Source organism: Nanorana parkeri, unplaced genomic scaffold, assembly GCF_000935625.1.
Source record: "Nanorana parkeri isolate BGI_ZX_2015 unplaced genomic scaffold, ASM93562v1 scaffold529, whole genome shotgun sequence".
Lineage (NCBI taxonomy): Eukaryota > Metazoa > Chordata > Amphibia > Anura > Dicroglossidae > Nanorana > Nanorana parkeri.
Window position 1 is genome coordinate 218,801 of NW_017306797.1, and position 18,144 is coordinate 236,944.

General features: G+C 41.5%; 2 protein-coding genes across 2 annotated transcripts in view; one reads left to right on the top strand and one right to left on the bottom strand.

The window, feature by feature from the left end:
* The window catches only part of RECQL5 (RecQ like helicase 5), a 74,214-nt gene that overhangs the window by 27,429 nt on the left and 28,641 nt on the right, over nucleotides 1–18,144 (bottom strand). The gene's annotated exons all lie outside the window — the stretch shown is intronic.
* The window catches only part of SMIM5 (small integral membrane protein 5), a 24,930-nt gene continuing 7,480 nt past the window's right edge, over nucleotides 695–18,144 (top strand). Inside the window, exon 1 of the mRNA XM_018561538.1 lies at nucleotides 695–815. The gene's annotated coding sequence lies outside the window, so the exon portion shown is untranslated. The remainder of the gene's footprint in view (nucleotides 816–18,144) is intronic.

Consider the following 18,144-nt stretch of genomic DNA (forward strand, 5'->3'; position numbering starts at 1 on the left):
ATTCCTTTATTTCTACAATGTAACGTACTAAAAAGGCACAGGAGGAGACAGGGCAAAGCTTCTTTGAATATCGGCGATAGCCAGTCTGTTCCTGGGAAGTAGCTGCCACAAAGATTTCTTTCACAGCTTGACCTCAAAGAAATAGAACTCTGGGTGTCGGCATGCAGACGGAAGAAAAGCGTCTTTCACAGTCAATGTGTCATACCCTACACAAGAAGCTTCTGTATACAAGCAGCAGGCACTGGAACAGATGTGCCATTAACCTGCTGCTTATAGACGGCAAAAGGGGGTCATTTCCATTTGTGTGCATCCATTCTGTTCATTACCCAGATCCTGCTCCTGGGTAGAAGTATCCGCTCTCTCCGATTACATTAAACCTCGGGAACACAAAGCAGCATGGATAAAAGGAAGGTGCAAGTGCAGCATTCCTGAAGATTTGATGAGCTGTTGTGGGTGACGCCACTGTGATCTCATTCCTCCAGTTACTGAGTATGCCAGGCACAAAGCATGCATAGTGGGAACTTTTAATGACTTGTGGGAGTCAGCTGAGATGAATGACAGTAGCCTGGACTATATGTGAGATTCACAAGTTGTACCAGCTGTTCTCCACTACCCTCCCTCTCTCTCTCGTCAAAGCACACCCTGAGACAAACCTCCTTTCCTCCCCTTTCTGCAGAAGTGTAATCTAAAACCTTCCATCTCTTAGGCAACGGAATGAGCCAGGCAGTGCTATGGGTAGAGGCAGCTGTCAGGGAGCACCAAGCAACTACTGGCTGCATGGGGTGACAGAGGACAGAGCAGTTCTGGAGTGCAGGGTAAGCCTCACTGTGTTCAGCTTTTAGATCTTATATGAACTTTTACTTTGCTTTGACTAACTGCCACTTTGCTGGCTTGCAGCAATCACTGGGCTGCTGTTTACAGTCCATCATGCATGGACCACGGATAAACAAAGTCAAGTCAACTCAGACTTGACTTGCATCCTCCTTGGGCTGAAACCTACATACTTGGAAGCAACAACTAAAACCATAGAAAGCATATTTTATCTAATTTTGAATTTTCCTATTTGCCTGGGGTCCTGCAAATGACAATTACATGGAATAGTAACTTTGTGTTTACAGATATCTTGGCTGTGTGTAGTCCCAGCATTCACAGTCAATGTAAGTCATGTACACGCCAATGGATCCTGCCAAATATTAATAATGCTATATTATTATGAAGTGCTGGAGGAGCTCAATGCTCTGATTGTTACAAATACTGATTTGGATTTCTCTGAAATTCACATAATTTAATCCTTTCACTAAAGTGACACTAAACTAAGGAGTTAGATCTTAAAAATGCATTTAAATACCTTAAAATGCAGCTTATTTGTGTATCACTCAGCTGTAGATCCTCAAATCATCTCTGAATTCATGCTGACACTGTCCTTCCTTCTGGAGGGTGGCTAGTTTTGATCCCAATGGTCCTGTATGTGTTGTAAAGTAGCCACCACTACAAGATTGCTCCCGCGACTAACTACAATTTCAGGTTTAGTTTAATCATTTGTATTGAGATTGTAGTCCATCACGGGAGTGAGCTTGGAGTGGTGGCTACTTTATAACACACACAGGGACCATGGGGAACAAAAGTAGCCACCCTCCAGAAGGTAGGACAGTGTCAACATGAATTCAGAGATGATTTGAGGATCAGCCGAGTGATACACAAATTAGCGCATGTTTGTTAATATGTAAGGTACATGAATGCATTTTTAAGGTTTAACTACTAAGTTTAGTGTCACTTTAAAATTGTAATTCAACAGAATCAAAAACTTTCTCAGGGCTTTATCGCGGTGAATGTTCAGTGAGAACAATGAAGATCTCTAAAACTTGGGTGGACAGCAGGGGGGTTTCGAGGGTCGTAATAGACATGGGGCACCTCTGGGCACACAGATAAAAATGTTGAGGGGCTGGCAGGATACCATGATGAACACTTTGGATAAAATCTAAGACTGATATAATAAACTGTATTGTCACATTAAGGTGACAACACAAATAATAGACGCACTGAAAAGTAGGTACATTATACAATGCTCCAAAACTGTATAATACTTACAATGTATCATCTCCACATCTCAAAGGAGACCCAGGGCACTCAGTAGAAGAACTGGGACATGTGCCCTGGGTGCCAGGGTATAGCAATACCCCAGGCAGATAAAAGCATGTACATGACTTTCACACGGGCAGCGTCTGTTCTGATCACTAGGGGGTTCGAGCACAGAGCCACTGCTAATCGGAGCAGTACGGAACAGATGCCACTAACCAGACCCTTGTTTGGTCTGTGCAGAGTCGGATGTAAGCGCACATGTGTCCGTTCACAACCGTCTACCTCCGATCTGTCCCATTCAGGTGTGCCATTTTATTTCTTTGCAGACCTAGATGAACTTGGAGGTAATCAGATGTAATGGACACCATAGACCAGTGGTGGCGAACCTGGCACTCCAGCTGTGCCAAAACTACAAATCCCAACATGTATCGGCCTCTGTGAGTTGTCTGTGGCTGTCAGAGCCTTGCAATGCCTCATGGGACTTGTAGTTCCAAAACAGCTGGAGTGCCAAGGTTCGCCACCACTGCCATAGACCATCACTCCTTATAGACTAACGTGAAGCTTCTGATCAGATTCGTCTAAAAAAAGGACAGACAGACCTGGTCGGAAACACCGTGTGAAAGGGCCTTAGTGCTGTCAGACACAGTCCAGTTTAACCGAGAGAATGGATGCAGCTGAATAATACGATTCACTGGATCTCTACAGTAAACTATTAACTAGCACAAGGTGCTGACAGAAAGAATGCTGCTATTCGTCACTACCCAATAAATGTACAGCAGAAGATGGCTTATTTGAAAGGGATGATAACATTTATAGATACACATGGAGGGCAAAATCTCAAATCTTTACAATAACTGCATATATCTGAGTTAAGGAAATATTGCTACACAAAATCCTCTTTCTGTTCACAAGGGCCGATATTGGCTTGGATGCACTGCAAGCGGTTGCCCTGGGCTTTGCAGAATTCTTCTGTGAGCCAAGGGCGGCTTGACTATGTACCCCCAAGGCATAGGTCCATGATGCCCATGGCTTACAGGAATTAAATGGCACCAAAGTGGGGTATACACGGGTAGATTTTTGCAGGAGTGTTCCTACGAAAAATACCGTCAGATCGTTCCATACAGGCACCAGAAACTTTCCGATTGTTCCAAATTTCGTTTAATTTTTGTTTTTAAATTAACATTCTATTTTGGTATGAATGGAGTTTCCAAACGAAAATCACATTGATTGTTAGAAATTTGTTCGATCGAGAAACATTTTCCAACATGCTACTTTGAAAATATTCGGGAGCATTGTCGTTTTCGTCTGTCAATTGCACCATACTAATTGATAGATATTCCAAAGAACATTCCAAAAATGACTTCTTTCCTACGAAATTCTAACCGTGTATACCCTACTTAAGTGTCATTCAACCTAGAAGAGGAGTGGCACTGGACCTCAGAGCAGTCAGCGTCGTAGAATAGGTATTGCACTGAAAGCAGCTTTTTTTATTTAAAGATTACTGGACAACTCATACAGGTGAAACTCGAATAATTAGAATATCGTGCAAAGTTCATTTATTTCACTAATGCAACTTAAAAGGTGAAAGTAATATATGAGAGAGACTCATTACCTGCAAAGCAAGATAGTTCAAGCCGTGATTTGTCATAATTGTGATGATTATGGCTTACAGCTCATGAAAACCCCAAGAACCCCAAATCCACAACCTCAAAAAAGTAGATTATTACATGCAATCAATAAAACAAGGATTGTACATAGAAGAATATCGGACCTCTGACAAGTACAAGCATGCATATGTACTCAGTACTTGGTTTGGGCCCCTTTTGCAGCACTTACTGCAATTACTTTTGCACGATATTCTAATTATTCGAGTTTCACCTGTATTTTAATTTGTATTTAAAACTGGAATTGGGCTTTGAGCTCAGCTATACAGCAACTAAAAATACAGTGTGAAATGAAGTATATGATAAACTATGAGAATTTAGATGCCACCCTAAAGTTTTTTTTCCCCTCTTTTGGGAGGAAGAAGCAGGATTTGATACCCCACCACTATCTTAACTACTGTCTGTGACTTTGGCAGATAGATTTTTCTACATTCCCGCATGTACTGTGAGTTGACCTTGCCTTTTTTTCTCTGGAGGGTTCTTTCTTTATACGGTTATGACAAATCCACAAGGAGTTTGGTAACATTATAATCTGATTATTAGCACAATGCTGGTGTCACCCAAGTGGATTTTCTGCAGGAGTGTTTAAAGGACAACTTCATTTTTAGTGAAGTTGTCCTTTAAATGTTACCCCCACACCCCGAGAACGGCAACCACTTATCAAAATACTTGCCTTCAGCCTCACTTCCTGTCACTTCAAATCCTTTGTAGGCAGAAGTGAGGGCTGTGTGTAGGTAAAGTTACCTTTTTATAGAACCCTGTACTAAGAGACTATAGAGGTTGCCACTGCTAGCTTCTCCTGAAAATGCTTGCCTGGCTCTCCTTCTGATCTAATGATTTTAATAATTTCTGAGGCAATAATCTGGAACAATGATCTAATCAGTTCTGCTTTTCCAATCTGCATAATTACTATGGTTCAGTGACTCAAACTATTGAAGACAGAGACAGCCAAGAAACCAGTATTCTATGGATGAAATAAGCAAAGTGAAGCGTCTGCCTAGGTTTCCTTTAGTGTAGGTAATGAAAGCTGTCTCTAAACAAATCCAAGTTGCTTCATTAATTGTAGTTGTGCAAGTTTTTGTTTTCGTCGGTAACAGAAGCCACCCATGATTGTCCTTAGCTGGATGCTGCGATCCTATTCATTATATTAGAGAAAAGCTTGGGAGTAGCAAGTTTCCTGCCCTGCCTTCGGGGCATCATAGCATCAAACAAATATAATGTGACTAAGGCAAAGTGCATAGGCCACGGAGGAAAACCACAAGGCCAAGGAAAGTAGAAAATAACATCATCAGAAAATGTGACACTGTGACAGATGATGTTCAGGAAACAGAAATAACAAGTGAAAAAAATATTTCACTGATAGGGTAGGCTAAGAAAAAAAAAAAGTAAATAAAACACTTGAAAACCTCACTACATAGCCTTGGAGACCTATGTCTGCCAACTAGGTCCCTCGCCGGGGTCATGTCTGAGTACAGAGGACCACTAACCCAGCACTGCAGATGGACCTCCGGTCTCCTACCACCCCATTGCACTGATGTTACTCATCTTCTGGATCCTCAGAGGACCCCACCACTGGACAGTCAACAGGAAATTTCTACTTTATGCAGGCAGTGATGTAGATCCCTGAAGAAGCACCCCGCTGGATGTAAACAGAAGAGATGAGAAGTCTTGGTTCTGTAGCAGTGGGTTTAGGCAAGTTAAAAGGGCATTTTTTTAACTCAACGATCTGTTGGGGGAAGTAGAGAGTGGGTGGGGGGCAACCATTATCCTGAAGATAGCTTTAACTGAGACAAACAAACACAAGTATGTGGCATGCAGGGAAATAAACAACAGTAAATACTCTAGAGACCACACTAGTCCTTTTCAGTAGGCTATTGCTTCTGGCCAAAGTTCAAGAATGAGCACCACTTTGTTCAAACTCTGCACAAAGGAATTAAAGCCAAAGCGGACATAAGCTTACCCCAAGGACTATCTGATAAATAAACCAAAGCTTTCTAGTACCTATTGCACAATTCTATTTTGGTCATAAAATACAGATGAACTCACAGTGTGTCTATTTACGATATATGTTTCCGATGCCTTAAGCTACTCCATTACCCTAGTCACCCCACTAACCCAGTCTGGTCAGTGCACAAAACTTTGCTGCGTGCACATTTTAATGTGTAGGATATTATTATTGTGTTTCTTTACATAACACGTAGATCTGTTGACATCACTACCAGGACAGAAGAATGGAGATAAGCCATCTTCTGTCTTAACCAAAAGTTAGTTCTTAGCTGTCCTAAGCAGTAATTCCTGTTCATTTTCTCCCACCTGTAAAGCCAGGAAAGGAAAGGATTTGTGGTCCAAATACCAGAACATGTAAAATATCTAAGTATATGTATCAAATCAGTGGCCCCCAGCTAGATGCTTTTGAACACAACTATGCTTGTATTAGAGCCATGCACGTTTGTGTGCACATAGAAGTCCCTGTGTGTGTTCTGAAGTAGCCTCCGCTCCAAGCTCGCTCCCGAGATGGACTACAATCTGGGATTTAGTTAGCTAATTTGTATTGAAGGTAAAGTCTCTCACAGGAGCGAGCTTGGAGCGGTGGCTACTTTACAACACACACGGGGACCATGGGGAACAAAAGTAACCACCTCCCAGAAGGGAGGACAGTGTAAGCATGAATACAAAGGTGATTTGAGAATTTACAGTTGAGTGATACGCAAATAAGATACATTTATTTTAATAGTTAAGGTACTCGAATGTATTTCTAAGATTTAACAAGTGAGTTTAGTGTCACTTTAATCCTCCATTGATATGGTCTTGTAAGGTCAGCAGAACAACATTTATGGAAGGTTTTGCAGGTAGGTTTCCCTAAAGAGGCTGGAATCTGCCTATATGAATGACTGACCTTACAAATCTTCTGGCAATTGTACTGTGCTTCCTATCTCAGTGCTCTGCAGATAGAGATTTGACCATAGACTCTCACCTACAACGTTTTACTCTCAAAGTAACTTAGATTGCAAAGTTATTTAATCTCAGCAGTTGTCCAGCATACAGTATATGATTTAGACAATATGGGCCATCAAGCATGCAAAATGTAAACATTAATTTTAGGTAGTGGTGTCAGTGGTGCTTACTAATGTCCTCCTGTGACCCAAACTCAGCATATAGTAGGCTACTGGCCCGCAACAGTATACGCCGCACTGCCGCCAGCAGGGATCCCCACAATATTGTCGGGATCCACCCTGCTGACTGACTGAGAGCTTCTCTAGAGCCAGAGCCAATTGTTCTAGCCCCCTCTCCTGTCTGTCCCTCCAATGAATGCTGGAGAAACAGAGAGAAGGGAGGGGTGAATGCCTGCAGGGAGCGGTGACAGTAACAGATCTCTGCAGGGAGAAGCCGTGAGCTGAAAGATCAGTGGTTTGTGATCGCCCAGTTCTCGAGCTATAAAACCGGCGTGTGGCTCCAACTATTGGGATGAATACATGTTACTCTATCATGGCTGATGTTTACATCATATGAGTTCATTTCCATATCTAATAAGTAGTGAAGTGGAAACATTCCTCTTTCATTATATACCACATCAGTAAGGAACTGCTAACTGATCCTTTAACGGTGATAAAAGGCATTTTTTTACTTTCAAACAGACCCGGAAAGGGTATTGTGTGCACACATGAACATATTTATTTTCTTTATTTGGGACTATGGTACAACTGAGCTCTGTTAGAATAATGATATTAGTAATACATGCTGAATTTGTATAGAGACTGCAGCTTGGGAAACCAAGCAATTGTTGGGTTTAAATGCCTTGTCTTTAGCAACAAAATATCAAATAACATCGATCACAGACGTAAATCTACCTCTTCCTCTGAGCCCAGACATAAAAAGTACCCAAGGTAATCGTGATGAAGTGCAGGTGCCTGAAACAATAAATGCTGCATTTGTATAGAAGAGGCAATTCAGGCAACCAAGCCATTGTTGGCTTTCAGTGGCTTGCCTTTTAGCAACCAAATACCAAATCGCAGAAGGAAATCTATCTCTCCCTCTGAGCCCAGACATAAAACATGCCCAAAATAATAAGTGCTGAAGTGCAGGTGCCTGAGATTCACACAGTTTTTAAAAAGAAAAGCATTCTAAAACACCTGAAATGCACATGGCATTCAAAAAGGGTTGTGATGTGTTTCCCTTTGCAAAGAGTTTAACAAAGTTTTCAGAGCACCTTCTTATGGGAGAAATTGAAGACCTTACAGCCTAGCATCTAAAGTGTGATGTCATTTTTTTAATGTAAGCATTCGGTAAGCTTTGTCTTGGGTCAAGGCCTTGTGTGTAGCCTGGACCTATGATTCACAGGGAATTGGTCAGGAAATGTTTGCCAGGGGTTTGATCTGGGCTGCTATTTGCATATTAGAGCACCCTGGGTTTTAGGGATCTGTCAGCCCTAAACACCTGCTGCACTTTACTAGGTAAAACCACAGCATCACTTTTGTTATGTAAACCCTAACAGCTAACTTTTCTTAAAGGAGAACTATGGGGTTAGAGCTTTTCCCCATAGTTCTCCTTAGGGTAACGGGAGGACACAAACTAGCATCCTCCCGTCACCCTAAGCTCAGTATACCGCGAGCTACAGCTCGCGGTATACTGAGACGTCGCAGCTGAATCGGATCCCGACAATTATGTCTGGATCTGCCCAGCTGCGTGAGTGACAGCTGGCTCTGCCTATCTAGAGGCAGGGCCAGCTGTACCCGCCCCCTACCCCGTCCGTTCCACCAGTCAGCGCTGGAGGATCGGAGCGGGGAGGGGGGAATCCAGTCCCTCCCCTGTCACGGCTCTGTGCCGTGAGAGGATCGAGAAGTGAGCGAACGGTATGTGTTCACTCACTTTCCGATCTACTGAGCCGACCTGTGACAGTTACATTGTCAGAGGTCGGCTAGAACTATGAGGATGAGTGAAAAGCACTCACCTCATAGTTCTCCTTTAATTGTTCCCCTTTTGTCTGTTAAATATACCATTAAAAGCATTGTTATATGTGTTTGGTAAGTGCAAAAATAACACATTGATTAAAGAAATTCTGTGCTGCCCTGTGTACTATGCACACTTTCCATTGTTAAGAAGTCCTCCCAGTTCTTACCTTGCACCACTGAACAATTAGTTCCTATTATATGGAGATTGGGAGAATGGAAAGGCAAAAAACTAGGCTGGGCTGACAACAGATCTTGCAAATTCAGTCCACAAAAAGGCATGTGGATATGTTCTACAAGAGGAAATTAGGAGTCAAGTACATTTCTATTAGACCAACAGGTAGTTTTCTGTACTTGGAGGGTCTATAATCATACAGGTGAAACTCGAATAATTAGAATATCGTGCAAAGTTCATTTATTTCACTAATGCAACTTAAAAGGTGAAAGTAATATATGAGAGAGACTCATTACCTGCAAAGCAAGATAGTTCAAGCCGTGATTTGTCATAATTGTGATGATTATGGCTTACAGCTCATGAAAACCCCAAGAACCCCAAATCCACAACCTCAAAAAAGTAGATTATTACATGCAATCAATAAAACAAGGATTGTACATAGAAGAATATCGGACCTCTGACAAGTACAAGCATGCATATGTACTCAGTACTTGGTTTGGGCCCCTTTTGCAGCACTTACTGCAATTACTTTTGCACGATATTCTAATTATTCGAGTTTCACCTGTATTTTAATTTGTATTTAAAACTGGAATTGGGCTTTGAGCTCAGCTATACAGCAACTAAAAATACAGTGTGAAATGAAGTATATGATAAACTATGAGAATTTAGATGCCACCCTAAAGTTTTTTTTCCCCTCTTTTGGGAGGAAGAAGCAGGATTTGATACCCCACCACTATCTTAACTACTGTCTGTGACTTTGGCAGATAGATTTTTCTACATTCCCGCATGTACTGTGAGTTGACCTTGCCTTTTTTTCTCTGGAGGGTTCTTTCTTTATACGGTTATGACAAATCCACAAGGAGTTTGGTAACATTATAATCTGATTATTAGCACAATGCTGGTGTCACCCAAGTGGATTTTCTGCAGGAGTGTTTAAAGGACAACTTCATTTTTAGTGAAGTTGTCCTTTAAATGTTACCCCCACACCCCGAGAACGGCAACCACTTATCAAAATACTTGCCTTCAGCCTCACTTCCTGTCACTTCAAATCCTTTGTAGGCAGAAGTGAGGGCTGTGTGTAGGTAAAGTTACCTTTTTATAGAACCCTGTACTAAGAGACTATAGAGGTTGCCACTGCTAGCTTCTCCTGAAAATGCTTGCCTGGCTCTCCTTCTGATCTAATGATTTTAATAATTTCTGAGGCAATAATCTGGAACAATGATCTAATCAGTTCTGCTTTTCCAATCTGCATAATTACTATGGTTCAGTGACTCAAACTATTGAAGACAGAGACAGCCAAGAAACCAGTATTCTATGGATGAAATAAGCAAAGTGAAGCGTCTGCCTAGGTTTCCTTTAGTGTAGGTAATGAAAGCTGTCTCTAAACAAATCCAAGTTGCTTCATTAATTGTAGTTGTGCAAGTTTTTGTTTTCGTCGGTAACAGAAGCCACCCATGATTGTCCTTAGCTGGATGCTGCGATCCTATTCATTATATTAGAGAAAAGCTTGGGAGTAGCAAGTTTCCTGCCCTGCCTTCGGGGCATCATAGCATCAAACAAATATAATGTGACTAAGGCAAAGTGCATAGGCCACGGAGGAAAACCACAAGGCCAAGGAAAGTAGAAAATAACATCATCAGAAAATGTGACACTGTGACAGATGATGTTCAGGAAACAGAAATAACAAGTGAAAAAAATATTTCACTGATAGGGTAGGCTAAGAAAAAAAAAAAGTAAATAAAACACTTGAAAACCTCACTACATAGCCTTGGAGACCTATGTCTGCCAACTAGGTCCCTCGCCGGGGTCATGTCTGAGTACAGAGGACCACTAACCCAGCACTGCAGATGGACCTCCGGTCTCCTACCACCCCATTGCACTGATGTTACTCATCTTCTGGATCCTCAGAGGACCCCACCACTGGACAGTCAACAGGAAATTTCTACTTTATGCAGGCAGTGATGTAGATCCCTGAAGAAGCACCCCGCTGGATGTAAACAGAAGAGATGAGAAGTCTTGGTTCTGTAGCAGTGGGTTTAGGCAAGTTAAAAGGGCATTTTTTTAACTCAACGATCTGTTGGGGGAAGTAGAGAGTGGGTGGGGGGCAACCATTATCCTGAAGATAGCTTTAACTGAGACAAACAAACACAAGTATGTGGCATGCAGGGAAATAAACAACAGTAAATACTCTAGAGACCACACTAGTCCTTTTCAGTAGGCTATTGCTTCTGGCCAAAGTTCAAGAATGAGCACCACTTTGTTCAAACTCTGCACAAAGGAATTAAAGCCAAAGCGGACATAAGCTTACCCCAAGGACTATCTGATAAATAAACCAAAGCTTTCTAGTACCTATTGCACAATTCTATTTTGGTCATAAAATACAGATGAACTCACAGTGTGTCTATTTACGATATATGTTTCCGATGCCTTAAGCTACTCCATTACCCTAGTCACCCCACTAACCCAGTCTGGTCAGTGCACAAAACTTTGCTGCGTGCACATTTTAATGTGTAGGATATTATTATTGTGTTTCTTTACATAACACGTAGATCTGTTGACATCACTACCAGGACAGAAGAATGGAGATAAGCCATCTTCTGTCTTAACCAAAAGTTAGTTCTTAGCTGTCCTAAGCAGTAATTCCTGTTCATTTTCTCCCACCTGTAAAGCCAGGAAAGGAAAGGATTTGTGGTCCAAATACCAGAACATGTAAAATATCTAAGTATATGTATCAAATCAGTGGCCCCCAGCTAGATGCTTTTGAACACAACTATGCTTGTATTAGAGCCATGCACGTTTGTGTGCACATAGAAGTCCCTGTGTGTGTTCTGAAGTAGCCTCCGCTCCAAGCTCGCTCCCGAGATGGACTACAATCTGGGATTTAGTTAGCTAATTTGTATTGAAGGTAAAGTCTCTCACAGGAGCGAGCTTGGAGCGGTGGCTACTTTACAACACACACGGGGACCATGGGGAACAAAAGTAACCACCTCCCAGAAGGGAGGACAGTGTAAGCATGAATACAAAGGTGATTTGAGAATTTACAGTTGAGTGATACGCAAATAAGATACATTTATTTTAATAGTTAAGGTACTCGAATGTATTTCTAAGATTTAACAAGTGAGTTTAGTGTCACTTTAATCCTCCATTGATATGGTCTTGTAAGGTCAGCAGAACAACATTTATGGAAGGTTTTGCAGGTAGGTTTCCCTAAAGAGGCTGGAATCTGCCTATATGAATGACTGACCTTACAAATCTTCTGGCAATTGTACTGTGCTTCCTATCTCAGTGCTCTGCAGATAGAGATTTGACCATAGACTCTCACCTACAACGTTTTACTCTCAAAGTAACTTAGATTGCAAAGTTATTTAATCTCAGCAGTTGTCCAGCATACAGTATATGATTTAGACAATATGGGCCATCAAGCATGCAAAATGTAAACATTAATTTTAGGTAGTGGTGTCAGTGGTGCTTACTAATGTCCTCCTGTGACCCAAACTCAGCATATAGTAGGCTACTGGCCCGCAACAGTATACGCCGCACTGCCGCCAGCAGGGATCCCCACAATATTGTCGGGATCCACCCTGCTGACTGACTGAGAGCTTCTCTAGAGCCAGAGCCAATTGTTCTAGCCCCCTCTCCTGTCTGTCCCTCCAATGAATGCTGGAGAAACAGAGAGAAGGGAGGGGTGAATGCCTGCAGGGAGCGGTGACAGTAACAGATCTCTGCAGGGAGAAGCCGTGAGCTGAAAGATCAGTGGTTTGTGATCGCCCAGTTCTCGAGCTATAAAACCGGCGTGTGGCTCCAACTATTGGGATGAATACATGTTACTCTATCATGGCTGATGTTTACATCATATGAGTTCATTTCCATATCTAATAAGTAGTGAAGTGGAAACATTCCTCTTTCATTATATACCACATCAGTAAGGAACTGCTAACTGATCCTTTAACGGTGATAAAAGGCATTTTTTTACTTTCAAACAGACCCGGAAAGGGTATTGTGTGCACACATGAACATATTTATTTTCTTTATTTGGGACTATGGTACAACTGAGCTCTGTTAGAATAATGATATTAGTAATACATGCTGAATTTGTATAGAGACTGCAGCTTGGGAAACCAAGCAATTGTTGGGTTTAAATGCCTTGTCTTTAGCAACAAAATATCAAATAACATCGATCACAGACGTAAATCTACCTCTTCCTCTGAGCCCAGACATAAAAAGTACCCAAGGTAATCGTGATGAAGTGCAGGTGCCTGAAACAATAAATGCTGCATTTGTATAGAAGAGGCAATTCAGGCAACCAAGCCATTGTTGGCTTTCAGTGGCTTGCCTTTTAGCAACCAAATACCAAATCGCAGAAGGAAATCTATCTCTCCCTCTGAGCCCAGACATAAAACATGCCCAAAATAATAAGTGCTGAAGTGCAGGTGCCTGAGATTCACACAGTTTTTAAAAAGAAAAGCATTCTAAAACACCTGAAATGCACATGGCATTCAAAAAGGGTTGTGATGTGTTTCCCTTTGCAAAGAGTTTAACAAAGTTTTCAGAGCACCTTCTTATGGGAGAAATTGAAGACCTTACAGCCTAGCATCTAAAGTGTGATGTCATTTTTTTAATGTAAGCATTCGGTAAGCTTTGTCTTGGGTCAAGGCCTTGTGTGTAGCCTGGACCTATGATTCACAGGGAATTGGTCAGGAAATGTTTGCCAGGGGTTTGATCTGGGCTGCTATTTGCATATTAGAGCACCCTGGGTTTTAGGGATCTGTCAGCCCTAAACACCTGCTGCACTTTACTAGGTAAAACCACAGCATCACTTTTGTTATGTAAACCCTAACAGCTAACTTTTCTTAAAGGAGAACTATGGGGTTAGAGCTTTTCCCCATAGTTCTCCTTAGGGTAACGGGAGGACACAAACTAGCATCCTCCCGTCACCCTAAGCTCAGTATACCGCGAGCTACAGCTCGCGGTATACTGAGACGTCGCAGCTGAATCGGATCCCGACAATTATGTCTGGATCTGCCCAGCTGCGTGAGTGACAGCTGGCTCTGCCTATCTAGAGGCAGGGCCAGCTGTACCCGCCCCCCACCCCGTCCGTTCCACCAGTCAGCGCTGGAGGATCGGAGCGGGGAGGGGGGAATCCAGTCCCTCCCCTGTCACGGCTCTGTGCCGTGAGAGGATCGAGAAGTGAGCGAACGGTATGTGTTCACTCACTTTCCGATCTACTGAGCCGACCTGTGACAGTTACATTGTCAGAGGTCGGCTAGAACTATGAGGATGAGTGAAAAGCACTCACCTCATAGTTCTCCTTTAATTGTTCCCCTTTTGTCTGTTAAATATACCATTAAAAGCATTGTTATATGTGTTTGGTAAGTGCAAAAATAACACATTGATTAAAGAAATTCTGTGCTGCCCTGTGTACTATGCACACTTTCCATTGTTAAGAAGTCCTCCCAGTTCTTACCTTGCACCACTGAACAATTAGTTCCTATTATATGGAGATTGGGAGAATGGAAAGGCAAAAAACTAGGCTGGGCTGACAACAGATCTTGCAAATTCAGTCCACAAAAAGGCATGTGGATATGTTCTACAAGAGGAAATTAGGAGTCAAGTACATTTCTATTAGACCAACAGGTAGTTTTCTGTACTTGGAGGGTCTATAAAGGGATAACACCTGTTGAAAGATGTACTGCATATATTTTTGTCTGTTGCAGGGACATGTGCTTTAAGAAAACTATTATATTGCCACAATGTCATCCTGCAAATGCATCAGATATAATAAAAAGGTATAATATAACACTACCTGTACTAATTATTTGAAACAATGAAGCGGATGAACATCTAATATGAATGTTAAACTCATTCTGCAACAATGAGATTCTGAACGTGGATCATGGCTTGCCTGGACACAAAGAAACAGTAGAATACAAATCTAGTACACTTCCTCATAACTTAAGTTATAGGCATGCAAGCTATAGTTCTGTTGGTATTATAATACCTAGCAACCAAAGTCTTTCAGAACCCACAGAGCTTTCTATAACAATATAAATGAACAATATGAAAAGAATAGTAATAACAGTGCTTTGGTTCAATAGTATTGCAGTAATCTCGATCTCTCCTTGGAGATAACAACTGTGACAGCATTAACAGGAAACCTGTAATGAAAGAACTGACCTCTCCGACTGAAAATCCAAGCTGCCTTTGTTTTCACGTTGAACTAATGGCTTCACTAACTTGAGTCACTGACCTGAAACAAGTATGGATGAAGGTCTTCCAACTTCTTAGGCTGCATTCACTTTCTGGGTTTGTGACATTACAATATTGAAGCCAGAGACAGACTGGTAATAGGAACTGATGGGAGGAAGTCAGTGGTGGCACATTCCATGTTTCTTTCAAAGCAGGTTTCCTTTAGGCACCTTTCAAATCTGCATGATCCAGTGCATTGTGCATTTCGACATGCATTAAAGTGCACTGCATTCAATTTGAATGGGTTGCCAATATATTGGAACAGACCAGAAAACTTAACTGCAGTATTCTGAGAATGAGAAATATAGTATGTCACTAGCACAGCGGAATCAAGTGTCCAAAATTGTCTTTATTGACGCATGTACATCTTGTCATGGAGAAGGCAACATTTTGGGACCACTTCAGGTCCACTCATCAGGCACAATGTGCAGTATTTTTCCAGATGCAGCACAACACACAGCAGTCAATTACCATGCAGTGCAACGCAGGTATGTACCCTTAGTGCATGAATGGAGACTCATATTTGGATAACCCAAAGCAGCTGCAAAAATATGACCACCTTTTCTTTGAACCAATAATGGTATTCTTATGCATTTCACTAGTTTGCCATGTAGAAGAACTCTCTTGGCAAGTCATAGCTGTCAATGGTGGGAGTGGGTATAATCACAGCATATCTCCTTCTGATTCCTTACCAGCAGGGCTGGCGCAGACAACACATTATCCCCATTGTACCATTCATGTGATTAGATAATTGACATAAATAACTTTAAAATGCTATGACAAAATAAAAAAGTTGCTAGGTTATAAATGTATTTTAACCAGATGTATATCTCCCTTCAAATTACTACTAAAAAGAAGGAACCACTAGGCCAATATCTACTGTACAGTAGATCTGGGCTTGATTGCTATGAAATAGCTCAGACTAAATCTAAATCAGTTCTTCTATAGGACACATTGACGATTAAAGGCCAGTATGGTCTTTCAGGGCCAAATATAAAAAGCGCAGTAAAAACAAGCAATAGGCTTGGAATAACCATTAAGAATTCACTACACATGGTGCGAGCATAGCCTGACTGCAACTCGGCTGTGCCCCGTCAGCACACTAACAACTTATTTTATTAGCCAGGAAGCCGGGCGGCATGTAAAGACTCGCCATCCGGATTCTCGATTAGCAGGGAAGCCGTCTCCATGCTTCCTCGTCACCAGGTGACGAGAAAGCATGGAGCCAGCTTTCTGGCCAATCAGGAAGCCGGGTGCCGAGTAAAGACGCGGTGCCCGGCTTCCTGATTGGCCAGCTTCCCGACCAATCAGGAAGCCGTACAGCTAGTCATTACGAGTCTTTACACAGCACGATACTTGAGGTACCGGTATCCTAGCTACAATGACTCGCATTAAAGCACAACATTTTAAATCAACAGCTTAAACACTAAACTCAGGAGTTAAATCTTAGAAATGCATTTAAGCACCTTAACTATTAAGAAAAATGTTTCTTATTTGTATATCGCTCGGCTGTAGATCCTCAAATTATCTCTGAATTCATGACACTGTCCTTCCTTCTGGAGGTTGGCTACTTTTGTTCCCCATGGTCTCTGTCTGTTATAAAGTAGTCACTGCTCCAATCTTATTCCCGTGATGGACTATAATTTCAATAAAATAAGTAAACTAAACGTTTGTTTGTAGTCCATTATGGGCACGTGCTTGGAGCAGTGGCTACTTTACAACACACACAGGGACCCTGGGGAACAAAAGTAGCCACCCTCCAGAAGGAAGGACAGTGTCAGCACCAATTCAGAGATGATTTGCGGATCTACAGCCGGGTGATACACAAGTTAGCTGCATTTTTTAAAATAATTAAGGTACTTGAATGCCTTTTTAGAATTTAACTCCTGAGTTTAGTGTCACTTTAATCCCATGACACCTTTAAAACAGCTCAACAATCCTGACTTATTTCCCAATAACTCTTTTCATACTGCTCCCTACCATGGCCCCTGGCCTAGTTATATCCCAGTGGTATGGCTGTTATTTGACAGTCCTGATTACTGGGGACCATGAGGGAGCTAAGCAGCTGTTATTAAGTGCAATCATATGGCCACTACTTGTAAGACAAGGGTTAATGTGTTGGGATAAACTGTTTTGTGGCAAAATGGAAATACATTTTTCACATTCCATTTTCACTGTAGTTTTTGTAATTATGTATCTTGTCATCATGTATTAACGATATTCAGTTATAACAATAGAATAAAACCCCAGTCACACTTGTAAACCAATCCAGTGCTGTGAATAGAAACAATATACAATAAATTAAGTTCATGAACAACAAACTAAACAATCAGAAAGCCAAACAAAGGAGGAGGGAGCTTCTAATTGTGCACTATGATGTTAAAGGGTACCAATCCTCAACTATTTAAATGAAAACAGATATTATTCATAGAGCTGCAGCTAACGATTATTTTCAAAATCGATTAGTTAGCCGATTATTAAGTTCGATTAATCGGTTAATTGGATACATTTTTAAAAATGGCTCCAGTGATGGGACTACTAGTTTGTATTGAGATTGTAGTCCAGGAGCAAGCTTGGAGCAGTGGAAGTAAAAAAGAAAAAAAAAGTGTGGTGTGCAATACAGTGAAATGGAAAGTGTAAAGTTATACAGCAATGAATGCAGAATGGCACCGGCTATAGAGGACTACAAAACCCAGCAATAGTACATTATACAGCACAATGCAGAATACCACCAGCTATAGAGGAATACAACAAATCCCAGCAATAGTACATTATAGCTGGCGGTATTCTGCATTGCACTGTATAATGTACTATTGCTGGGTTTTGTAGTCTTCTATAGCTGGTGGTATTCTGCATTGCACCACTGTATAATGTACTATTGCTGGGATTTGTTGTATTCTTCTATAGCAGGTGGTATTCTGCATTGCGCTGTATAATGTATTATTGCTGGGATTTGTAGTCCTCTATACAGCGCAATGCAGAACACCACCAGCTATAGAGGAATACAACAAATCCCAGCAATACATTATACATA